This window comes from Gopherus flavomarginatus (assembly GCF_025201925.1).
Source record: "Gopherus flavomarginatus isolate rGopFla2 chromosome 13 unlocalized genomic scaffold, rGopFla2.mat.asm SUPER_13_unloc_3, whole genome shotgun sequence".
In the NCBI taxonomy this organism is placed as follows: Eukaryota; Metazoa; Chordata; order Testudines; family Testudinidae; genus Gopherus; species Gopherus flavomarginatus.
In genome coordinates, this window is record NW_026114611.1 from 595,607 (window position 1) to 620,661 (window position 25,055).

The 25,055-nt window shown below is 51.2% G+C and overlaps 6 non-coding genes across 6 annotated transcripts; 3 read left to right on the plus strand and 3 right to left on the minus strand.

The window, feature by feature from the left end:
- Positions 1 to 4,409: 4,409 nt before the first annotated feature.
- Positions 4,410 to 4,491, minus strand: TRNAS-AGA (transfer RNA serine (anticodon AGA)). The gene has a single exon. It is a non-coding gene; the product is annotated as a tRNA-Ser (tRNA).
- Positions 4,492 to 6,945: 2,454 nt separating this feature from the next.
- TRNAE-UUC (transfer RNA glutamic acid (anticodon UUC)) lies at positions 6,946 to 7,017 on the minus strand. The gene has a single exon. It is a non-coding gene; the product is annotated as a tRNA-Glu (tRNA).
- An 8,261-nt stretch (positions 7,018 to 15,278) lies between these two features.
- Positions 15,279 to 15,352, plus strand: TRNAN-GUU (transfer RNA asparagine (anticodon GUU)). The gene has a single exon. It is a non-coding gene; the product is annotated as a tRNA-Asn (tRNA).
- A 722-nt stretch (positions 15,353 to 16,074) lies between these two features.
- On the minus strand, positions 16,075 to 16,146 carry TRNAM-CAU (transfer RNA methionine (anticodon CAU)). The gene has a single exon. It is a non-coding gene; the product is annotated as a tRNA-Met (tRNA).
- A 4,588-nt stretch (positions 16,147 to 20,734) lies between these two features.
- Positions 20,735 to 20,847, plus strand: LOC127041623 (U5 spliceosomal RNA). Its single transcript, XR_007771712.1, has one exon. It is a non-coding gene; the product is annotated as a U5 spliceosomal RNA (small nuclear RNA).
- Positions 20,848 to 21,981: 1,134 nt separating this feature from the next.
- Positions 21,982 to 22,180, plus strand: LOC127041604 (U2 spliceosomal RNA). The gene has a single exon (XR_007771694.1). It is a non-coding gene; the product is annotated as a U2 spliceosomal RNA (small nuclear RNA).
- The last annotated feature ends 2,875 nt before the right edge of the window (positions 22,181 to 25,055 follow it).

Below are 25,055 nucleotides of genomic sequence, written 5' to 3' on the forward strand. Positions count from 1 at the left end.
GTCAACCTGAACCCGCGCAGCAGGGCCTGTTTGAATAGTTCGTAGTTCCGTTTCTCACCATCTCCCAATTGGCGGTACAATGCCATGGCCTTTGGGTCCTGTAAGGGAGTGAGAACTTGGAGCCTGTTCGCAGGATCTACCTGGTGCAGCTCGCAGGCCATCTCAAAGGCAACCAGGAAGTCATCCATGTCCTCCCCCTCCTTACGCTGAGCCAGAATGCACCTACCAAAGCTCCGCGCAGTCCTGGGCCCCCTTCACTCCTTGCAGTTGGGGGCCCCGCTGTTCCTCAGCCTAGCCAGTTCTAGCTCATACTGATGCTGTTATTCTTCATATTCCCTCTTTCTCACTTTTTTCTCCTGTTTTTGCTGTCTTTGTCTCTCTTCATGTTCTCTCTGTCGCTCACGATCCTCCAGCTCTCTCAGTTTTAGCTCTCTCTCCCATTCCAGCTGCTTCTGCTCCACGGATGCCGAGCGTCGCCGGGACGATCCCCCGCTGGAGGGCGAGCTTTGCTGGGAGGATCCTCTGCTGGCCGGGGGTGTCACGGTGCCCTTGGCATTCGCTGGGCTCTTCCTGACCCTTCCCCTAGGCATAGGAAGGGGGGGTCTCGGGAAGCCCTCAGCCGCCGGCTGACCACTCCCAGTGGGGACAGACACTGGTGTCTGCGCTGCATCTATCAGGCTGCTTCCCTCAGAGACAGTGATCAGTTCATTCAAGTGATCTCCCTCCTCCAGCCGGGCAATCAGCTGGTCTTCTGTGAGCCTCCCTCTGCGCAGCCCCCTCTGCTTGCACAGCCCAACCAGGTCGCACTTGCGCCACTTGGCATACATCTTCCTGCTGGCCACTCCCAGGCCAGGGTGCTCACTAATTCCCACGGTTTCCAGGGAGACCCCTAGTGCACCAGCCCTTCTTGAGGTCACCACCCATCTGCTAGGGTTGATCCGCAGACTCCTCCACCTCTGGGACCGCTCGCTGCAATCCCCCGGGGGACCCTGTTACTGCAAAAGTCCTTCTCTCTGGTCACACACTCCCAGGGCTTAATCATCCCTACAATTGTCCCTTAGTTTTACTGCTCCCTAGTCACTTACTGCAGGAAGCGTCGTCCATGGAGTGCAGTAGATCCCGCTCCTGCCACCAGTTGTCACAGAGTGTGGGGGAGTCCGGCCCTGCACTCCTCTTCCTGGGACTCACAGTGACTCTCAGCCAGCCAGTAAAACAGATGGTTTATTGGACAACAGGAACGCAGGTGACAGCAGAGCTTGTAGGCACGACCAGGACCCCTCAATCTGGTCCTTCTGGGGGTTCAGAGTGTTTTGTCCCCAGCTTGGGATTCCCTGAATTCCAACCACCCAGCCGTAAAAGTGAAACTGCCCAAACCCTCTCTAGTCAGCTCTCTGCCTCTGTCCACCTTCTCGGGCTAAGGTGTTGAACTCCTGTCGCCCCTGTATCTCTCAGGTTACAGGCTCAGGTCCTGTCCCTCACCTAAATTCACTCCCAGCTCTCCCATCCCGCACACAGACAGTTCATACTCCATCACAAGGGGCACCAGTAGAGCAGGGGGAATCCCAGGGGGCTGCGGGTCAGGAGTGATGGGCATCAGCAGACCTGTGAGTCTGGAGGTCAGGACTGGGATAGCAGGGGCTGCAGGTCAGAAGTGAAGGGTACCGGTAGCGCAGTGACTGGGGAGCCTAGCGGGGAGCCCAAGGGGCTGCAGGTCGGGAGTGAGGGTCACCAGCAGAGCTGGAGGGAGCCCAGGGGACTATGGGTCGGGAGTGAGAGGCACCAGCAGAGCTGAGAGTCTGGAGGTCAGGACTGGGATACCAGGGGCTGCGGGTCGGGAGTGGGGGCACAGGCAGCGCAGTGACTGGGGAGCTCAGCGGAGAGCTCAGGGTGCTGTGGCTCAGGAGTGTGGGGCACTGGTAGAGCTGGAGGGAGCGCAGGGACGGCGGGTCGGGAGTGAGGGGCACCAGCAGAGCTGGGGGAAGCCCAGGGTGCTGCGGATTGTGAGTGAGGGGCACCGCTAGAGCTGGGGGAATCCCAGGGGGCTGCAGGTCGGGAGTGATGGACATCGGCAGCGCAGTGACACGGGAGCTCAGTGGGGAGCCCAGGAGGCTGTGGTTCAGGAGTTAGAGGAACTGATAGAGCTGGAGGGAGCCTAAGGGGCTGTGGGTCGGGAGTGAGGGGCACCGTCAGAGCTGGGGCAAGCCCAGGGGACTGGGGTTTGGGAGTGAGGGGCACCGGTAGAACTGGAGGAAGCCCAGGGGGATGCGGGTCGGGAGTGAGGGGCACCAGCAGAGCTGTGAGTCTGGAGGTCAGGACTGGGATACCAGGGACTGCGGGTAGAGAGTGAGGGGCACCGGCAGCGCAGGGACCGGAGAGCTCAGAGGGGAGCCCAGGGGGCTGTGGGTTGGGAGTGAGGGGCACTGTCAGAGCTGGAGGGAGCCCAAGGGGCTGCGGGTCGGGAGTGAGGGGTTCTGTTAGAGCTGGAGGGAGCTCAGGGAGCTGCGGGTCAGGAGTGAGGGGCAGCGGTAGAGCTGGAGGGACCCCAGGGGGCTGCAGGTCGGGAGTGAGGGGCACCAGCAGAGCTGTGAGTCTGGATGTCACGACTGGGACAGGAGGGGCTGCGAGTCGGGAGTTAGGGGCACCAGCAGCGCAGTGACTGGGAAGCTCAGTGGGGAGCTCAGGGGGCTGCAGGGCTGCAGTGAGAGGCACCATCAGAGCTGGAGGGAGCCCAGGGGGATGCGGGTTGGCAGTGAGGGGCACCAGCAGAGCTGTGATTCTGGAGTTCAGGACAGGGGCTGCGGGTCGGGAGTGAGGGGCACCAGTAGAGCTGGGGGAAGCCCAGAGGACAGTGGGTCGTAAATGAGGGGCAATGGCAGCACAGTTACTGGGGAACTCAGCGGGGAGCACAGCGGTCTGCGGGTCGGGTGTGAGGGGAACCTGTAGAGCTGGGGGGAGCCCAGGGGATTGCAGATCGGGAGTGACGGGCATCGGTAGAGCTGTAGGACCCCCTGGGGGCTGAGAGTGGGAAGTGAGCGGCACCAGCAGAGCTGTGAGTCTGGAGTTCAGGACTAGGATAGCAAGGGCTGAGGGTTGGAAGTGAGTGGGACCAGCAGAGCTGTGAGTCTCAAGCTCAGAATGAGGATAACAGAGGCTGCGAGTCGGGAGTAAGGGGCCCCATCAGTGCAGTGATTGGGGAGCACAGCCGGGAGCCCAGGGGCCTGTGGGTCGGGAGTGAAGGGCATCAGCAGAGTTGTGAGTCTGGAGATTAGGACTGGAATAGCAGGGGCTACGGGTCGGGAGTGAGGGTAAAATGGGTGTCACTTGATTTTTGCATCTCCTTGTGAAAATATAACTGGCACGTGCTGCTTTCTACAGGGGGTCATGATGTTAAAGTTGGGGAATTCAGTCTCTGTACTTCTGGGGGAATGTTGCTTTTTTAAACTGCCTCACTGCCAGGCACACCGGGCAGTTAGCTGCACCCATTGTCCTTGCCGGGGCCCTTGCTGAACCCTGGGAGGCTGCATTGCAGAGCTGGGGTTACTCTGCAGGGGGAGAAGCTGCTGGGGAGCAATGTAGAGCAGGTGCAGGAAGGTGACGGGGTCACTATTCACATTCTGAACCGCACAATTTTCCAAATTTGGGAATAGATTCACAGATTCATCCTCCAGCAAGTGACCCCATGCCCCACGCTGCAGAGGAAGGCGAATGTCTGAGAACAATTCTAAGGGGAAGGTGAATGCAGAGCTATGACACTGGAGATGCCCAGACCTCCAATGGGGGCAGCGTGGAAATTAATAATGGGACGATCAGTTGCGAAATTAGCCGCCACTGACACGATTTGTCTCTGTTCCTATTTTACGCTGTGGTGTTAGTTAGAGGAATCAGTACAGAGTTTTTACTATATTAGTTAAACACTTAATTTTATGTAACCAAGCCAAAAACTTAGTGTCACTTATTTTTTCTCTGTCCTAGCAAGAATGAATTGAATTTTGTGACTTTATGGAAAGAGCAGCGAGATTAAATGTGGGGAATTCAGTCTCTGTGTTTGTGAACTGATGTTTTCCTCTCACAGGTCAGTGCCTGCATTGAAATACCAAGAAGAATCTAAGGGCTGGTGTATGCTGGGCACTGAACTGGCAGAGTGACATCTCTCAGGGTGAGACCCCACCCCCAAACCCATAGAGTTAAGGTGACCTAAGCCCTGGTTCGATAGTGCTAAAGAAAAGGAAGAACTGTTCTGTCAATGTAGCTATTACAGGGATGGGAAAACCCCTCCAGTCACTGTCTGCTCCAGAGAGCTATAGCAGTGTTTTAAGTGTAGACAGAGTGAAACTAGATCTGGCTCCAGTTCACACTGTGGATGCTTAGGCACTAAGAGTGCAATAATAATGACAACAACATAGTGCCTGAGTAGTTGGCAGGATTTGAACCTGCACAGGGAAACCCCAATGGATTTCTAGTCCATTGCCTTAACCACTCAGCCACAACTACTTGACATGCATTTCCTTCACTACATGAGGATTCTGTTCTCACTGAATTGTCATTCCAATTGTTTGCTCAGACCAGCTTCCCCAGCACACTCACGTCTGCGCATCAGCGTAAGTGTGTCCTTGGCTGAACAGCGAGAGTTCCTGCCCATTTCCCTTCCGGCTGGAGCAGAATGAGAGTGTGTTTGTGTTAATGACATTGCTGTAGATTGTTGTTCATTCCCCGCTCTGACAATTCAGACAGTCTCTTTCCTAGTCAAATCTCCAGCACATCGTTCCAATAGCCAGGGGCAGGATTTCTCTGGGGCACTGAAATGTTTCAGGGGATTGGTGTGTGAACTCAGCCTTGCATTCCACCCTTGATGTTTCATGGATGAACAACACCAGCAGAAAGAAAGAGCCGAGCCAATATCTCCCTGGCAGGGATGCAGGTGCCACAACCCCTCTGTCTGCCCATCACCATGGCAGGAGAGAAGAGTTCACTGGAATCGAATACCCTGGCTCAGACCAGAGACATAGGGAGGTTTTGCTGCTCATGGATTTGTGCAAAGGAAATTGTGTCTCTGTATAAAATTGAGGAGAGAAATGAAACGTCCACATGGTGGTCGAATGCTCTAGGGAATGTGGGTGAAGGACTCGGGCTGAGAAATGATTTAACGGGGTTTGTTTCAATTATTTGCCCTGATTAAAAACTATGGCTAAAAGGTAGCTACTGTTGTTAGTACTTGTACCTGTGTAGGGACACCCCAGTAGGTGTTAAGTCCATTGCCTTCACCAAGGGCAGTTGATTATTTTATCAAGGTACAAATTTCTTGGTCAAGGCCTAGACTCCAGAGAATACAATACACTGATGATAAGAAGAAATACGTAAAAAGATTTTGCAGCCACCATGGGCATAACTATGATGTGTCATGTTTCTCTCTTTATATCTGGTGCCACCTGCTTTCCCTTTCGCCTTATAGTTGACCAAGGGCAAAAGTGAACATCTGTTCAGATACCAGGGAGTGTTTATGTCCATCCCTGCGAGCTACACAGAGGTTTGATGCTGCTGCTTTCAATCCTCTGCCTCTGCCGGGATAAGGAACATTTCAGGCTGTCACTGAACTAAAGGAGGAAGATCATTTTTTGACAGGGAGGGGGATGCCTCCTCTTAAAGGTGTTTGTCTGGCTGGCAGTCCTGGTTCCCAGGTCTTGCCCATGGGGCTTCAGCATTTTTGGGACCAGGTCACTCCCTTGGCCCCACTTGCTGCCTCTAGGGGCTCACCTCCAGGGGCCCCAGCAGTGCAGCATCTGCCTGCTCGCTCCAGTGGCTGCCAGCCTCTCCCCATGGCAAGGGGGGGCAGAGCTGTGCCTCTACGCGGTGCCCCCACTCCAAGCCCCTGCAGCCAATGGGACGCTGTGGGGGTGATGCCTGGGGGCAGCAGCATGCAGAGGCCCCCCAGCCTGCCCTACCTTGGAGCCCCAGGTAAGTGCCGCACCCCTGACTCCCTCCCAGAGCCTTCACCCCCTCCCTCCACACACCCCCTCCCACCAACCCCAATCTCCCTCCCAGAGCCTGCACCCCCACCCCTCCTCCTATTCCCCCTACCCTCGCCTACAGCCTGCACCCAGCACCCAAACTCCATCCCACAGCCTGCACCCTAGAACCTCTCCCCCACCCAAACTCCCTCTCAGAGACCAGCCTCTCACCCCTTCTGCACCCAAACTCCCCCCAGAGCCTGCACCCCTCCTGCACCCCAATCCCCAGCCCCAACCCAGGGCCTGAACCCTAGACCTCCTCCCCCTATCTCTCTCCCAGACCCTTAGGCAGGTGAGAGGCAGAGTTTTGGAGGGTGAGTTCTGAGTGGTATGAGTGACATTATTGGCCCACTGGGAGGATTGGCAGTGGCCCTTAGGTAAATTGAGGTTGAGATCCCGCTTTAAGGGATTGGAGCAATGCTGGAGAGACTGACGGGCAGGGAGCTGGGGAGCCGTGTGTGCTCCAAGGAGAGTTGTTGTTGTGCTCTGGTGACACAGAGTGGGGGTGGGGAGTTTGTAAGCTGTGGTGTTTGTACACAGAGAAAGTTTAGTAACCCCTAGGTTCAAAGCTGTTCCTGCTCTGGGCTATACATGACACTCTCTGTTGAGAGTATAGATCAGTGGGTGAATGTTTCCCTGCAGGATAATAGGTTCCTAGTTACGATCCAAGAGATTCCCTTTAAAAACTTTTTCAAATGAAAATCAATTTCCAGACCCATCTCCAGTATGTTCAGGAGTTCGCTGAATGGGGACAGGGGGCTTTAAATCAATTTAAACACTCAGCATTTTCCTATGCAAATGTATAAAAACCTAGCAGAGCTGTCCAGCAGCTGAAATCAGTTCCAGTCCTCGGAAGGATGGGGGAATCAGGAAACAGCCACAGATTTATTTACATTGCAAGTGAAGAATAACTGAAACTCTTTTTAAATTGAAGTCACTTTTCCCTGACTGGGAATTGAACCCAGGCCTTGGCAGTGAAAGTGCCAAATCCTAACCACTAGACTACCAGGGAGCTGATAATGTTGTTTTTTTTCTCACTTATGCTACACTTTCTTAGGCTACTTTCTATCCACTTTCTGACAGTACTCCATTGTCCACTCCCTGAGGGGTTAAGAACAGAGAGTACAGGAACCCCTGTACTCAGGGTCACAACATCAGCCCAACACAAGCCACTGAAATAAACTCTAAGGATGCTTCCTCCAGCAGGATCACAGAGCCACGCAAAAAAAAACCAGGAGGAACAATCCTCCTCTGTCTTCATTTACCCCATCGCAACCCTCTCAGCAGCCGACTCTTGCAGGAAGGACACTCAGATGATAGGAGCTCTGGCATAGAGACCAAGGGAGGGGTGTTGCTTCCTCTCACTGTGAGCTGATCACAGTCTGACTCCGTGCAACAGGGCTCTGAAATTTGCCATCTTGTGTGTTCTGAGAGCAGAGCTCCCCGGACTGTTCTGCTGAGAGCATGGTGATTGCACAACAGCTGCAAGGCCTTTTTCCCTCTCCTTCTCCTCCTTGGCTTCCCCAGACTTTCCCCACAAATGGTTCTATCAGGTGCTGAAGGGATCTAAGGACCTGCAGGTTTCCCTCACCCATCTCTTAAAGCAAACAGTGACTCCCTTCTCTGACACTCCTCGGACACTCGGACTTCTCGGACACTCGGAAGGGGTGGAACAGAGGTGACATAGTGGATGGGGCCGTGGGTGGAAGGGTGTGGCAGGGGGCAGAGCCACAGACAGAAGTGAGGGGGCCTAGTTCCAGTGCAGGGGGCCCCGCACGTGTTCTCCCTTTCCCTGGGCTTTGGCATCACTAGCCCCTGCTTAACGTGTAGGGTTCAGTGGTCCCCAAAATGTGGGGCATGACTCCTAGGGGGACACAGAGGAAGATTCATTGGGGCACCTCAGGGCAGAAGTCCCACTTCCCTCCCAAAATGACGTCCAGTGAGGGAAGCCAGGACAACAGAGTGGGGTGGCAAGTGGTGGCCAGGTTCTCACCGCCAGAGTCTAGTCTAGCTCAGGGTCCAGCTCAACTTCGTCCTTGCGCCAGTGGCCCCCAGTCCCTTTCCACCACCAGGTTAACCCAGGCACTAGGGCAGGAACAGGGTGAGGAAGCAAGTCAAGCCGAGCAAGGCAGGCAAAAGTGAGTCTTGTCTTCATGGGCCGCTCACAATGACATCCTTTTTGAGTGCAACTGCTGCAAAAACATCCTGGACAGAGAAGCAACAGGCCAAAATAATCCCTTGCAGCTGCTAAAGTAGCTCAGTTAGAAGAGCATTAGATTGAAAATCTAAAGGTCCCTAGTTCAATCACAGCTTTTGGCAGTTTTTTTTCATCCTCTTTGTGCAGGGGCAGCTTGTTCTCTGGCAGCACAGCGGTGCCTGCACCCAAGGTGAGCAGGGCTGACCTGGGGCAAAGGAATTTTGGGGACCTCTTCCATTAAAAAAAAGTTGCAATACTGTATTCTCATGGGGTCCCTGCGGGGCCTGGGGCAAATTGCCCCACTTGCCTCCCCTCTGGGTGGCACTGAAGGTGAGTCTCTGATCTTGGACTCTGCAGTAGGAAAACATAGAATGGACTTTTGCCCCTAGTTGGCCCACCTGACCTTTAACAACGAGACCTGTCTTTCCCAATATGGCAGGAAGAGAGCAAGGCAGGGTGACCCTCAGGAATGCTGCCAGAGGGCTGCTAGCAGTGGTTTCCCCAGGAATTGAAATTAGGGGGGGTGTTCAAATTTACAGGAGGGGTGTCAGGACCAATGAGATAAATAAAAGAGATATGAAAAACGTAAATGTTTTGTTAGGATTATGCAAATTTAACATAAGAATAATGCAAGTTACACCAAAACACATAACAGGTCCAGATTTCTAAAAAAATATACATTTAAAAATATTTAATTTAAATTGACTTTTGCAATGGACCCCCTATCTTCAGGAAGACCTCATTGCTGTAACTGGGTCACAGTGTGAGTGGCCATTCAAGTCTTTGGGGCTGTGAGGTCTGAGACTGAAAGGAGTGGGCTTGCGGTCATGGCTTTGGGCACAGGAGAAGTGGGGCTGGGATTAGAGATGCCCCTTATCACCCGCTAGCTCCATTACTGCATCACCCAAAAGCCTCGCTCAGGGTCCACTATGCGTCCTTGTGCTGGGCACTGCAGGGACAATCAGAGGGACAGCAGGATGCATAAGGAAATAGATGAGTGTGTGAGGCAGATGGGTGAAGGGGGGTGTGTGGCATACATTGGGGATGGATGGGGGGTTGAGAGTTGGACGGACAGCAGGACAGATGGAGAGCTGCAGGGATGGGTGGTGATGTCAGAGGCTGGACTTGTGATGGGTTCAGCTCATGGCCGCTGGCTCTGTCATCTCCTGCCCCCATCTGCCCATCTGCCCCTGTCTCTCGCAGGCAGCACTCAGCAGAGTCTGGCCCTGTTGTTACACTGGTACCCACATCCAGCGCACACCTGTGCGTAATGTGCTCCTGGAGAGCTCAGGCAGGGAGAAGCGTGTGGCTCACAGCTGCTGAACCAGCTACTCCAAAGAGTGCCGCAGATCTCCCCCTCCTTGGGCAGCAACACCCTGGCCGGGGGGTTCCCTGTCCTTCCTCGCGGCCAAAGCAGCCTGCTCAGCGCAGAAACCGAGGTCACCTGTCTCTGCCCAGCCTCTAGCTGGAGCTGCTCCAGCCCCGAATTGCTGGTATCGTGCCTGGCCGGAGTTGGTGTGATGTCCTAACAGAGTCTGTTCTTTCTCCCTGGTAGATAGTGATTTTCCCCACTGCAGTTAGTTGCTCTTTCTCTGCTTCCACCATAGCCCCTCCCCAGCGATAGTGACCCCTGCTGGCCAGGCACGGGAGTGTCCTGTAGGTGCCTTCTTGTAGGAGCAGTGACTCCTGGTGGCGAGGGGCAGCAATGCCTGGCATGTATCCCCCTTAGCATTGCTTCAGAGACCCCTGGTGGCAACTGAGGTCAGTTGCCTGTGTGACTCCCACTACTTCCATTGCGCCTGTGAGCGCTGGTGGGTAGGTGAGGCAGGGCCTTGTGTGTATATCAGCCATTGGGGCAGGGCCCTCTGCGTATCCCACTCTCATCTCAGTGACTCGTGTTGCCCAGGTGGGGCAGTCCCCTGTATGTATTTACTCCCCGCAACCCCTGCATTGGGCCTGTGACCACTGGTAGCCAGAGGAGTCAGTGCCCAAGCTGTATTCTTCACCTTCCCCAAGGTGGCAGGGTGCCTGGGTGGCTGTGTCAGACAGTGCCTTGGGTATCTTTCAACTCCTTTGTGGCAGTGAGCCCTGCTTCTGGTGTGTATCACTCCCCCACTAGGGATGTGCACTGGTGGCCAAGTATGGCAGTGCCCTTTGTGTAGCCCCCTCTCCCCGCCCCCCAAGGTGACCAGATAGAGAGTGTGAAGGATCGGGACGGGGTGGAGGCTAATAGGCACCTACATAAGAAAAAGCCCTGAATATCAGGATTATCCCTATAAAATCGGGACATCTGGTCACCCTATCCCCTCTACCCATGTGCCAGGTATGGCAGGCACTGATCCCTGGTATCCCTGTGGGGCAATACCCTCTGTATATCCCCCAATTGGGGCAGTAACCCCTGCTGGTCAGGTGGGGCAGTGCCTTGTGTGTGTGTGTCCCCTATTTAGGTAGTGACCCCGATGGCTAAGTGAGGCAGTGGCCTTTGATTTTCTCTTCTCTCCCCAGCCCCCCCTCTCTCTGGTGTAGGACCCCCAGTTGGGGCACTACCCGATGTGTATCTCTACTAATTGGAGCAGTGACCTCCCCGTGGTGCCCTGGTGTGGCAGTGCCCTATTGCTTTCTCCTTCCCCTTCTCTCCATGCCATTGTAGTAGTGGCCACTTCAGGTAGTAGCCTGTTTATCATCTCCCCCACACCAGCACCATTGCAGCAGTGCCACCTGTGACCATGTGCGGCAGTGCCCTGCCTGTATGCCCCCCTTAACCTTTGCTGCAGTGACCCCAGGTGCCCACTTTGAGTAGTAGCCTGTGTGTACCTCACCTCTTGGTGCAGTAACGTGTGTGGCCAGCTAAGACAGTGCACAGTCTGTGACGTCTGGTGGCCACGTAGGGCAGTGGCCTGTATGTACCATCTCCTCTGGAACAGTGACCACTGGTGTCTTGGTGCTAAGATGCAGCCACTTCTGGGTTACATGGTGGGGCTGTTTACCGGACAGTGGGGACAGCCCCCCTGTTCCAGGAAGTAGGGGAATGTCTGGTGTTTGGGGCAGAGCGTTCCACTTTCTATTGAACTGTGATGCTCTGAGCACCTTTTCCCTGCATGAAGAAGACCTTGTGTGACCCCAAAGCTGGTCCAGTAACAGGTATCACCTCATCTGCCTTGTCTCCCTGGTCTTCTGGCAACTGTCCAACTTCCCCTTTGCTGTTGGTCTTGAAACCTCCTCCAAGCAACCCCCCATCAATCCCTTAAGATGCCAAACCTCTCCTGGAACCCAACCCTAGGGGGGGGGCACCCCACCTGAAAACCCTACGGCATCATGGGAGTGGTAGTGTCCACTGCCTCCATCTTCCCTCAGCCAGGATGGGCCCCACAGCACAATGGGAGTGGTCGTGTCTCCTGCTTCCATTTCCTGACAGCTGCTGCCAGGCCTGACCCAGACTTCCCATTTCTGGTGCGAGTCTGGAAGCAGATGCTGCCATGAGGCGGTGCCGGGAAGGGTGGTGCTGGTGTCAGGAGGAGTAGGTGGGTCTGTGCTACTGCGGGGAGGTGCTGCCCTTGCTGTGAAAGTACTCCGCTGTTAGAGGAGATGTCATCTCTCTTCCCTGCCGTGCTCTGCACCAGCCCCTGCTTGTCACGGGAGCAGGGCTGGCTCCAGGCACCAGCGTAGCAAGCAGGTGCTTGGAGCAGCCAATTCAAAGGGGTGGCCCGTATGGCATCGGGGCAAAACGTCTGGGTCTTTAGCGGAAATTCGGCGGCGGGTCCCCCATTCCCTGTCTTAGTCTTTGAGCTACCACCAAATGTCTACCAAAGATTAAGGGAGGGAGGACTCGCCGCAGAACTGCCACAGAAGAAGCAGTGTGGTTGAGCTGCCGCCGAAGAGCCACAGCTTTTCTTTTCTTTCTTATTTACTTTCTCCACACCGGTCATGGTTTTATAGACCTCCGTCTTATCCCCCTTTAGTCGTCTCTTTTCCAAGATGAAAAGTCCCAATCTTATGAATCTCTTCTGAGATGGAAGCTGGTCCATATCCTCTCATCATCTTTGTTGTCCTTTTCTGAATCTTTCCCATTCCAATAGATCTTTTTTGAGATTGGGGCGACGGCATCAGCACGAAGTATTCAAGATGTGGGTGTACCATGGATTTTTATTGAAGCGATATGATAGTTTCAGTCTTCTTATCTATCCCTTTCTTAATGATTGCCAACACTCGGCTGCATATTGAGTGGATGTTTTCAGAGAACTATCCACAATGACTCCCAGATCTCTTTCTTGAGTAGTAATAGCTAATTTAGACACCATCGTTTTATAGGGATAGTTGGGATTATGTTTTCCAATGTGCATTACTTTGCACTTAACAGCACCGACGTTCATCTGCCATTTGGTTGTCCCGTCACCCAGTTTTGTGAGATCTCTTTATGGCTCTTTGCAGTCTGCCTGAGCAATTTTGTATCATCTGCAAATTTTGCCACCTCACTGTTTACCCCTTTCCCCAGATCATTTATGAATAAGTTGAACAGTACTACTCTCAGTACAGACACCTGGGGACAAGAGAGGGAAGATCTTCTTCTGACACTGGCAGACCAGGTGCCAGCTCATACCAAGGCCCGCAGGCCTTACTGAAAAGTGACAAACGCATGGCTGGAACCTAGTCTTTCTCACCTGTTGGTTACTGTTGTTAAAACAGGCCTTAGATTTATAAAAATGTGTTTAGTGTTTAGAGTTTATGACAAGCTCGTGAGTTGCTGCATGCATTCTTCTCACTTATAATAGCCGTAGCCCATGTTGTAAGGTGATATATAAGCGTTGACACTAAAGCTGTAAACCCCCTTGCCGCCACCCTGCCACCAGTCAGGAGAGAAGCATTGCCAAGTGTGAAATGCTAGTTTACCAGAAGAGGCATCATCTCCTTTCCAACAAGAGAAGGCCCTGAGGCAACGTCTACACTACAGCATAAAATCGAAATTACTAAAACCGGTTTTATAAAACTGATATTATAAAATCAATTTTATGCGTCCACACTAGGGCACATTAATTCGGTGGTGTGCGTCCATGGTCCTAGGCTACCATCGTTTTCCGGAGCGGTGCACTCTGGGTAGCTACAGTAAAAGTATGAGACCAATAACTTCGATTTCCGTCCACACTAACCCTAAATTGATATAGTAATATCGATTTTAGGGTTACTCCTCTCATTGGGGAGGAGTACAGATATTGATTTTAAGAGCTCTTAAAATCGATTTAAAGTGCCTTGTAGTGTGGACGGGTACAGAGTTAAATCAATTTAACGCTGTTTAAATCGATTTAACTGTGTAGTGTGGAACAGGCCTGACTAAGAAATCAGGCAAGCCACTATGGATCATCCGTGGACAAAAGACCTGGTTGATTGCTCCCCCTCACACACCCAGGAGGAGGCAAAGACCTGCACAAACACTTGCCCCTGTCAGCTTGAGCTCTGGGGGAATGGAATAACAATCCCTGTCAGGAAGAAAATGTTGTCCCCACCCTGGATGCTGCTTGGACTTCAGGGAGACCGCACATTTTCTAAGCATAAGCAAAGGATCCTGGCTGTTTTGCTAGGGTTAGCCCTATGACTCCATGTTAAAGCTATTCTAGTGCCTGAGAAACTCACACTTGATACATGGTGGGTGAGATTAAAGCATGGATATCATAACCTAGTCCCAGATTTGGACCTTAGCGTCCAAAATATGGGGGTTAGCATGAAAACCTCCAAGCTTAGTTACCAGCTTGGACCTGGTAAAGCTGCCACCACCCAAAAAATTAGAGTGTTTTGGGGCACTCTGGTCCCCACAAAAACCTTCCCTGGGGACCCCAAGACCCAAATCCCTTGAGTCTCACAACAAAGGGAAATAAACCTTTTCCCTTCCCCACTCCAGGTGTTCCTGGAGAGATACACAGAAGCAACCTCCGTGAATCTAAGCAGAGGGATTCCACCCTCCCCCCTTTCCAGCTGGGAAACACAAGCACTTCCCTCTTCACCCAGAGGGAATGCAAAGTCAGGCTAGTAAATCTAACACACACAGATTTCCCCCTGACTTCTTCCTCCCACCAATTCCCTGGTGAGCTGTAGACTCAATTCCCTAGAGTTCCCCACTAAAGAAAAACTCCAACAGGTCTTAAAAGAAAGCTTTATATAAAAAGAAAGAAAAATACATAAAAATGGTCTCTCTGTATTAAGGTGACAAATACAGGGTCAATTGCTTAAAAGAATATTGAATAAACAGCCTTATTCAAAAAGAATACGATTTAAAGCACTCCAGCAACTATAGACATGTAAATACAAAAAAAAAAACATATAAATCACTAGATGATCCTTTGTACTTACAACTGGGAAACAGAAGATTAGAAAGCAAGAAATAGAAATCCCCTCATAGCTGAGAGAGCATACAGGCAGAAAACCAAGAACAAAGGATTCACACACAAACTTCCCTCCACCCAGAGTTGAAAAAATCCTGTTTCCTGATTGGTCCTCGGGTCAGGTGCTTCAGGTTACTTTTTTTTTCAGGTGAAAGAGACATTAACCCTGTTTATGACAGTGGAACACGCAACCATAAGGAGCCCCACTGCCTTAGGGTTAGGGTTATGCCATTTGATCTCTTTGTTCTTCTTAGTGCTGCAGTTCTTTGCCTTAAGCTTATGCCATTCGATCTCTTTCAGGGTATGTTTTGGTTCCTGAGAGGTAAAAGGCTGCTGTGTGTGTGGTGTTATGGAGTGAGGTAGCAAAGGTTGGTTGCAGAGGTTGTGCAGGTGCCACAGAAATTCGCCCCCCCACCACCGCCAACCCCAGTTCTGGTCCCAGAGTCCAGAATTTGCATTAACCTGCCTGCTGACCTCTGACTAGGAATTTCACCCTGCTAACTCTTCCAGCAAAACAGGCCAAAGAAAGAGTACGCAAGCACTGTACCGCAGCCCCCGTGCTCTTTTCGGTTCCTTCCCACAGAACTTTCACTGCATACCAGTCCAGTCCCTTGCTGTTGCTTGTCTAAGAGCTGCATGCATATGCTAGACCGTACCCTGTGCTGATTCCCGACTTTTGTGCTCCATACAGCCTTGCCCGTCCATGTCTCTGTGGCGCAATGGGTTAGCGCGTTCGGCTGTTAACCGAAAGGATGGTGGTTCGAGCCCACCCAGGGACGGCGATGAGCCCGTGCTACTTCCTTGCTTCCCCGAGGCCTGCAGGGAGCCTCCAAAGTCCCCTTTTGCTGCCTCTTGGCCTCAGTGCTTTCAGCTGGTGGCCCAAAGAGCGTGCTGGATGCCATTCAGAAACCCGTCTCCCAGCAGCCGTGCCGGAGGCTCAGGCTTAATCCTCAAGGCCGAGCACAAAAACTTTCAGCCAGGAACATTTTGCTCCCTTCCCGCCTCCGCCAAAGCGGCAAGGGAGAAGGGGACGAGACACACCTGCTCAAAGACGCCTCCCTCCCACTTCCCTGTAGGCTGTGCAAAGCTGTTGGCCTGCCTCATGCCTCGTCAGGAAAGAGCAGCCATGCTGCCCAAGCCTGAGTCATGTGCACAGCCAGGCCCGCCCCGGCTGACGGCGCGCAGAGCCACGCGAGTCAATGGCAGGTGGAGTCGGTAGCCTCGGCTCTTTCCCCTGACAGCCACACAGCACTGCCTAGCGCCCCGAGAGCCTCCCTCCTGTTCTCCCGCAGCCCGCCGGGGTGGGTGGGAAAAGGGGACCAGGAAGCACTGCAGCCTCATTCTGGGACAGGAGTCCCTTGCCACACCCAGACCTCCCTCTTGCCTTCAGCCCAGGTAGCCAGGGAGCCCTCTGGCAGGCCATCGCCTCAGCCACCTCTTGCCGCTCTGCTGGTCACCGCCTCGCTGGAAGGCCCAGAGGGAAAAGAAACAAACGCACACATAGCAGAGGATGGTTTCGATCCATCGACCTCTGGGTTATGGGCCCAGCACGCTTCCGCTGCGCCACTCTGCTGGCTCTTCACAGCCCTGCCACCCAGCCGGCACTATCCAGATTAGGGCCTTACGCGCTCTCATGCTGGCAGGCGGATGCGCAGGCTGCTAGGCAGCTGCCCTGGTCACAGGATTTTACAGCGTCTGCAGGGTAAAAGGGATCTCTTTGGGGTTTGGACCCCACTGGGAGCTGGGTAGCTGAGTGCCGGAGATGGGAGCACTTCTTAAACTGTTCTCAGTTAAGCCTTCAGCTGGTGGGGGATGAGGTTCAGCCTTGGATCCGTGTCTGCAGCAGGCAAGCGCCTCTGGCTCAGTCGGCCCCCCTCGCTGTCTTAGCAGACTAAAACCCGGAGCAAACGCACACGCCTTGCAAAGGAAGAGGAGCCTGGATCTTGAACAAATGTCAACATTTTATTAAGATGACGTTCAAAGAAAAAAAAAGGGTACGGTACAGCGTTTAGGAGCAGAAGTTTCTGGTGATCAGGGAACAACATACAGATTACCCAGGGGGTGCGAAGTTCGGTTTAAGATCGGGTGGCATAAGGAATACATAATGTGCAATAGCCCCGACTGGGGGTAAAAGGTTAACGTACAGACACTGAGTTAGGAGGGTATGTTGTCCATGTGAGGGCTAAGTTCAGGTGTGGAGTATAATGAGCGGATAGGACGATGAGGATGGATTGACCCGCATTTGGTGAGTTTGAACGTTCAGTGTTTTTTAATCTTTTCTACAATCTAGTTTAAGCAGGGTCGCTATGAACTCTATCCTGTCATCTGTTGGTGATCTGTTGTAAAGGCCTTTTGAGGCTGCTGTCATTTGCATGGTTCCACCCACCCCGGATTGCATGATGGGAGTGCTTGTCCAAACGGTCATTTCAGCTGCTGTGGGATCCCCAGTCTCTTTGTTATTGGGGCAGGAGTAATGCAGTGTATTTTGCTGTTCGTTTTGGATCAAGGAGAGAGTAACTGTAGCTGGCATTTGAGGCCTGAGAGCTTCACCCTCGCCTCAAAAGTACTCATCATTAAGGGGTCTGGGTTCCCAATGCCCAAGGTTTATGGGAGGCTGGAATGGATGTTTGTTTGGTTCGGGTCTTCGCAGCCAGTGCATGCTGGTTTTGTTCCTGCTGTTCCTGGTGTGTAAAGACAGAGGTGTTTTTGAATCTCTTTGAGTTGTTGTTAGTGGTGCAGTTGTTGGCCTTAAGCTTATGCCGTTTGATTTCTTTCAGGGTGTGTTTGGGTTCTGAGAGGTAAAAGGCAGCTGCTGTGTGTGTGGTGTTATGGAGTGAGGTAGTGAAGGTTGATTTGCAGAGATGGTGCATGTGCCACAAAAGTTGTGGAGGCCCACCCCCAACTCTGGTCCCAGAGGCCAGATTTTGTGTAAACCTACCCATTGACCTGTTACTAAGAATCTAGTTTCAGAGTGTGTTACAAAAGCTGTGTCCCACAGCTTGACTGTCAGAATCCAATCTGCAAAATTTTTTTGCTGTCTAAGTGGTGAGGAGCCTTTTCCCCAACTATGGGGTTGTTTTCAACTTATAGTGTGAAAAAGAAATCACAACTTAGTCTTTCAGAAATTTTGGAAAACTGCATTTAGTCACTAACCACTTTTTTCCTATGGCTAGTTCTAAACATGGGTTAGAAATGTAAAACATTCTGTTTTTAAACTGGAGAGACGTAAATGGCATAAAATGTGCACTTAAAGATTCCACTAGAAATCCATAGCACTAAGTACAAATATCCCTTTTGAATCTCTTTTATTTCACCATGTTTTGGAACCCATGTCCCTTGCCTAACGAGATTCATGTAGGTTCTGGTGAGTCCCGAAATCATGAACCGCTAAGTTCCGTTCTACTGTCCTTGATTCATATAACCGGAATAACTGCACTTTATTACCACTGCCCTAATAAGAAAGAGACTGAGGATCCCACAGCAGCCGAAATGATCCTTTGGACAAGCACCCCCATCATACAATCCGGGGTGGGTGGAACCATGCAAATGACAGCAGCCTCAAAAGGCCTTTACAACAGATCACCAACAGATCGCAGAGTAGAGTTCATTCTCACCCTGCTTATCTCCTCCCCACAGCCGGGCAGATTGGACAAATGATCAGGGAGGAGTATAGAAATATTGCTCAGGCAGGCAGGAGTGAAATCAGGAAGGGCAACTCATGCTTGGAGTTGTACCTAGCAAGAGATGTTAAGAGTAACAACAAGAAGGGTTTCTTCAGGTATGTTAGCAACAAGAAAAAAATCATGGAAAATGTGGGCCCCTTACACAGTGAGGGAGGCAACCTAGTGATAGAGGATGTGGAAAAAACTAATGTACTTGATGCTTCCCCCTGCCCCCATCTTCACGAACAAAATCAGCTCCCAGACTGCTGCACTGGGCAGCATAGCATGGAGAGGAGGTGACCAGCCCACTGTGGAGAAAGAAGTGGTTCAAATCTATTTAGAAAAGCTGGATGAGCAAGAATCCATTGGGCTGCATGCGATGCATCTGAGGGTGCTAAAGGAGTTGGCGGGTGTAATTGTAGGGCCACTGGCTATCTTTGAAAAGTCATGGTGATCGGGGGAGGTCCCAGATGACTGGAAAAAGGCTAATGTAGTGCCCATCTTTCAAAAAGGGAAGAAAGAAGGAGGATCAGGGGAACTACAGGCCAGTCAGCCTCACCTCAGTCCCTGGAAAAATCATGGAGCAGGTCCTCGAGGAATTAATTCTGAAGCACTCAGAGGAGAGGCAAGTGATCAGGAGCAGTCAGCATGGATTCAGCAAGGGCAAGTCACGCCTGACTAACCTAATTGCCTTCTGTGAGGAGATAACTGGGTCTGCAGATGAGGGGAAAGCAATGGAGATGTTACTCCTTGACTTTATCAAAGCTTTTGATACAATCTCCCACAGTATTCTTGTCATCAAGTTCAAAAAGTATGGGCTGGATGAATAGATTATAAAGTGGACAGAAAGCTGGCTAGGTCGTCGGGTTCAGCGGGTAGTGATCAATGGCTCCAAGTCTAATTGGCAGCCGATATCAAGCGGCGTGCCCCAAGGGTCGGTCCTGGGGCTGGTTGTGTTCAACATCTTCATTAATGATCTGGAGGATGGCTTGGACTGCACTCTCAGCAAGTTTGCAGATGACACTAAACTGGGAGGAGCGGTCGATACGCTGGAGAGTAGGGATAGGATACAGAGGGACCTAGAAAAATTAGAGGATTAGGCTGAAAGACACCTGATGAGGTTCAGCAAGGACAAGTGCCCAGTCCTACACTTAGGACGGAAGAATCCCATGCACTGCTCCAGACTAGGGACCGAATGGCTAGGCAGCAGTTCTGCAGAAAAGGGCCTAGGGGTTACAGTGGATGAGAAGCTGGATATGAGTCAACAGTGTGCCCTTGTTGCCAAGAAGGCTAACGGCATTTTGGACTGTATACGTAGGGGCCTTGCCAGCAGATCGAGCGACGTGATCGTACCCTTCTATTCGACATTGGTGAGGCCTCATCTGGAGTACCGTGTCCAGTTTTTGGCCCCACACTCCAAGAATGATGTGGAAAAACTGAAAAGAGTCCAGCCTAGGGCAACAAAAATGATTAGGGGGCTGGAAGACATGACTTATGAGGAGAGGCTGAGGGAACTGGGATTGTTTAGTCTGCAGAAGAGAAGAATGAGGGGGGATTGATCGCTGCTTTCAACTACCTGAAAGGGGGTTCCAAAGAGGATGGATCTAGACTGTTCTCAGTGGTACCAGATGACGGAACAAGGAGCAATGGTCCCAAGTTGCGGTGGGGAAGGTTTAGGTTGGATATTAGGAAAACCCTTTTTCATGAGGAGGGTGGTGAAGCATTGGAATAGGTTCCCTAGGGAGGTGGTGGAATCTCCTTCCTTAGAGGTTTTTAAGGTCAGGTTTGACAAAGCCCTGGCTGGGATGATTTAGTTGGGGATTGGGTTGGACTAGATGACCTCCTGAGGTCCCTTTCAACCCTGAGAGGCCATGATTTTTAAGCTGTTCCCGTGTATCAAGGTGAGCTGCAGCTCAGCGAACCCCAAGGATCTGAGGCCAGCTACTTTGCAGGAGAGACAGACCATGCAGCAAGTACAACACGGGGTCACACCCCGGCCGGCAGATAGAATCTCATGTCTGAGATCCCGGCTCCTGTTCCTTTGCAAAGTGTGTGCTTTTGCTCCAGATTTTAGCTGTGGGCCAAGTGCCCTCTGGCTTCTCGTCCGGGCTCCGTCCTCCATGTACCTGGCCATCAGCGGGACTGTCTCAGGAGAGCAGCTTCCCCACCCTCGCTGCATCCCAATCTCCGCCCAGCTGGGGAAGGAGCAGAGGCAGCTCGGAGAAAAGACCCCTTTGAGCGCTGGAGACGGCTGGAGCATCTTATTTGCATACCCACAGTGCATTGCCTGCAGCGAAGCGAGTCCCTGGTCAAGGGGCTGGTTTTGCTCCCTGTGTCACCGGTTCCCATGATCCAACTCAGGCTGTCGATCAGTTCAATTCCATTTCCTCTAAAAGCTAGCAGTTTAGTGGGCTGTGAGAGTAGTCACCCTGACTTGTGGTAGCATATGCGGTTGCCCCGGCAGAGACTCTGCTTTTTTTTTTCTTCTTCTTTTTTTTTTTTCTCCCTTTCCCAGTTTGTATAAATCTTTTGCCTTTTACTAAAGATTTTTGTGGAGAGGAGCATTTATGAGTTTGTACCCAATTTTTTTGAGGCTTTGTTTTGGTAAGACTGTTCCCTGTTGTGAAAAAAACAGGAGGATACTACCTCACCTAGTGTCAGTAACTCAAGCTTTTCTATTAGTGTAAGAAAACAACTGAGAGCTCTGAAAATGACTGTGTGGGATTTTTTGTCCTTTTTTTTTTTTTTTTTTTTTGAGCTCATCGTGTTAGTGAGATGGCTTCCTAGCTAACAGGGGACTGTTTTGTGATGTGTATTCTGCTGGCTCTTTGGTTTCATAAGTTTTTGGTTATCACAGTTAAAGAGCAGCAAAGAATTGCGTTGTTGTTTGTGTTAACGTTTGGTCTGTCCTAAGAGTGTATGGTTTGGAGTCATTTGTAACTCTTGGGTTAGTTATTGTCAACAGCTTATTTTTGGGTCCCTGAGCTGAAAGGCTGCTCTTGCGGATTTCAGTTTGTCATTGTTGGAAGGTCAGTTAAAGAGCTGCTTTCTTAATCTAGTCCATGAGGGTTCATACGCTGCCCTCCTTAATATACCTTCCAGAAGGTGATTGCATGGTTTCCCTCGTCTCCCCACAGAAGAGAAATTGTCCATCCCTTTCCTGTTGGGAAAACACCAGTGTTTTTAAATGTTTTGCCCAGATGAGGGATAGTTCATAGGAGCAGAAGAGGAGGAAGTTTGTGGCCATTTGAGTCAGATTCCTAGGGATTAAGGCCAGAAGGAATCAGTCGATCACCTCAGAGGGACTAAGGGGCACCAATGCCCCAAATAGCGAGGAACTGCTTTGATGCAATTGACTGTATGTTTGAGATAGTTGCGTGGGAAGGAGCAGAAAAGAGCACTGGGGCTGCGGAATAGCGCTTGCATAGGCTTTCTTTGCCCTGGTTTCTTGTAAGAGTTAACAGTGAGAGATTGGTAGTCACAGGTCAGTGGGTGGGTTTATGGAAATTAGGAGTCTAGAGGGGAAACCAGGGAGAGGAAGGCATCTGCAAGACTTGTCTGTCTTTGAACAGAATTGTGTGTTAAGGGTTCTTGCTTTGAATTCTTCCACTGGAGTCATTTCGGGGAAGTGAGTCAGTCTCCCGTAGAGTTCCCTAGTTATGGTGTTTGTTGCATGTCTGGGAGCTCGTCCTGATGAGGTAGAAATGGGTGGGCGCAGGGGTGTGCGTGCGTGGCAGAGTGTCAGCATTGTTTCTTGTTTCCCTGGAGCTAAGATCAAAGCATAGTGGCTGTTTTTCTCAGTATAATCTGTGATATGTCTTTGATGTGAGCACTGTGTATTAGCTTGATTTTTAAAAGAAGAAAATTAGTGAGAACAGGAGTTTGCTTTATCTACTCCATGCATGGATCTGGTATTGCAGTGTTTCCAGGAACAGTGTATCTTCTTTAGGGGAGACCTTTCTGATTAGAAAAACAGAAAAAAGTTAAACTGTAATGATCTTTTTTTCAAGCAGATTTTTTTTTTGAAATAGCAGAAAAATGTGGTATCTTTAGTGTTTTTGTTTCTTTATGATAAACACAATACAGTTACACTTTCTTGGAAGTGTTTTGTGAGTCTGCAGATGTGAGAGGTTCTTCTTTGTTTTCCTAGAGAATTATTTAAGAGGCTGGACTCCTTTCTGCTGTGATTCTTTTCAACAGTATGAGGGACAAATGCTTTCTGGACTCTGGGTCTGTTGGGGAGATGGTTGTTTTTTTCTTTTGTTTTTCTTGGGGTGGGGGCTTGGTAATATTTGAGATTACGTGTACATCAACAACTGCATGAGTTACACAGACTTCTCCGTACCCGACCTACGTTCTATGTATCTTGGTTCGTAAGATCGAGACAAGGCACTAGGTGTCGTGCTGCATCTGGCACACAAGGGCCCCAAGCCTGATTTTTTTTCCCCCAAACTGACTGTAATCTAAATGCTAAATAATAACCCTTAACTTCTCATTATTGCCACCCTCACTATTGGAAAATCCCCAAAATCACAACAGTGACTTACAAATGATGAGAATTCTTTGTTTAAAAAATGTAATGTGGGTTCTCTATCTTTCCCTTCCAGTTTTCTGAACCAGGCAAGCTTGAAACTTACTTTTCTAGTGCAGCCAGAGCCCCAGGGAGCAGGAGCCCCCGGTGCCTGGGGCTGGCAGGCAGTGGGGTTCCTCACGGTTGTGTATTCCACACACACTTTGATCTCACCCACCAAGCATCAAGTGTGATCTCCTCAGGCACTAGAACAGCCTTAACATGGAGTCACAGACAGCCCCCTTGGGCACCCTGACTCTAGCTTGCAACCCAGGTGTAGCAGAAGCTGCTGTAACACTCAAACTCTGTATGTCCTTTAGGGCTAACCCTAGCCAAACAGCCGGGATCCCTTGCTTATGCTTAGAAGGCGTGCCATCTCCCTGAAGTCCAAGCAGCATCGGGGGTGGGGACAACAGTTTCTTCCTGACAGAGATTTTTATTCTATTCCCCCAGAGCTCAAAGAGATGGGGGCAAGTGTTTGTGCAGGTCTCTGACTCCTCGTGGGTGTGTGAGGGGAAGCAATCAACCAGGTCTTTTGTCCATTGATGATCCACAGTGGCCTGTCTGATGTCTCAGTCAGGCCCTTCTCTTGTTGGAAAGGAGATGACGCCTCTTCTGGTAAACTAGCATTTCACACTTGGTAATGCTTCTCTCCTGACTGGTGGCGGAGTGGCAGCAAGGGGGTTTACAGCTTTAGTGCCAACGCTTATATATCACCTTACAACACGGGCTACGGCTATTATAGGTGAGAAGAATGCATGCAGCAACTGACGAGCTAGTCATAAACTCTAAACACATTTTTATGAATCTAATGCCTGTTTTAACAACACTAACAAACAGGTGAGCAAGACTAGTTTCCAGCCATGCGTTTGTCACTTTTCAGTAAGGCCTAGGGGCCTTGGCGTGAGCTGGCACCTGGTCTGCCAATGTCAGAAGAGGATCTTCCCTCTCTTATCCCCCGGTGTCTGTACTGGGAGCAGTACTGTTCAACTTATTCACAAATGATCTGGGGAAAGGGGTAAATGGTGAGGTGGCAAAATTTGCAGATGATACAAAATTGCTCAAGATAGTTGAGTCCCAGGCAGACTGCGAAGAGCCACAAAGAGATCTGACACAACTGGGTGATGGGACAACCAAATGGCAGATGAACATCAGCGCTGTTAAGTGCAAAGTAATGCACGTCTAAATTAGCTGTTACCACTTGAGAAAGAGATCTGGGAGTCGTTGTGGATAGTTCTTTGAAAACATCCACTCAATGTGCAGCGGAGTGTTGGGAATCATTACGAAAGGGATAGGTAAAAAGACAGAAACTATCATATCGCTTCAATATCAATCCATGGTACGTCCACATCTTGAATACTGTGTGCTGATGCAGTCGCCCCAATCTCAAAAAAGATCTATTGGAATGGGAAAGATTCAGAAAAGGACAACAAAGATGATAAGGGGATATGGACCAGCTTCTGTCTAAGAAGAGATTCATAAGATTGGGACTTTTCATCTTTGAAAAGAGACGACTATAGGGGGATACGACGGAGGTCTATAAAACCATGACCGGTGTGGAGAAAGTAAATATAAAAGAAAAAAAAAGCTGTGGCTCTTTGACGGCAGCTCAACCACACCGCTTCTTCTGCGGCAGTTCGGCGGCGAGTCCTCCCTCCCTTCCTCTTTGGTAGACATTTGGTGGCAGCTCAAAGACTAAGACAGGATATACGGGACCCGCCGCCGAATTACCGCCAAAGACCAGACATGCTGACCCGATACCAGACGGGCCGCCCCTTTGAATTGGCTGCTCCAAGCACCTGCTTGCTACGCTGGTGCCTGGAGCCAGCCTGCTCCTGTGACAAGCAGGGGCTGGTGCAGAGCGTGGCAGGGCAGGGAGATGACATCTCCTCTAATAGCGGGGCCCTTTCACAGCAAGGGCAGCACCTCCCCGCAGTAGCACAGACCCACTTATTCCTCCTGCTTTCTCCTGACACCAGCACCACCCTTCCCGGCAGCAACCTGCTTCCAGACTCGCACCAGAAATGGGAAGTTTGGGCCGGGCCTGGCAGCAGCTGTCAGGAAATGGAACCAGGAGACACAACCACTCCCATTGTGCTGTGGGGCCCATCCTGGCTGGTGGGAGATGGAGGCAGTGGACACTACCACCCCCATGGTGCCGTAGGGTTTTCAGATGGGGTGCCCTCCCCACGGTTGGGCTCCAGGGGAGGTTTGGCATCTTAAGGGACTGGGTGGGGAGGCTTGGAGGAA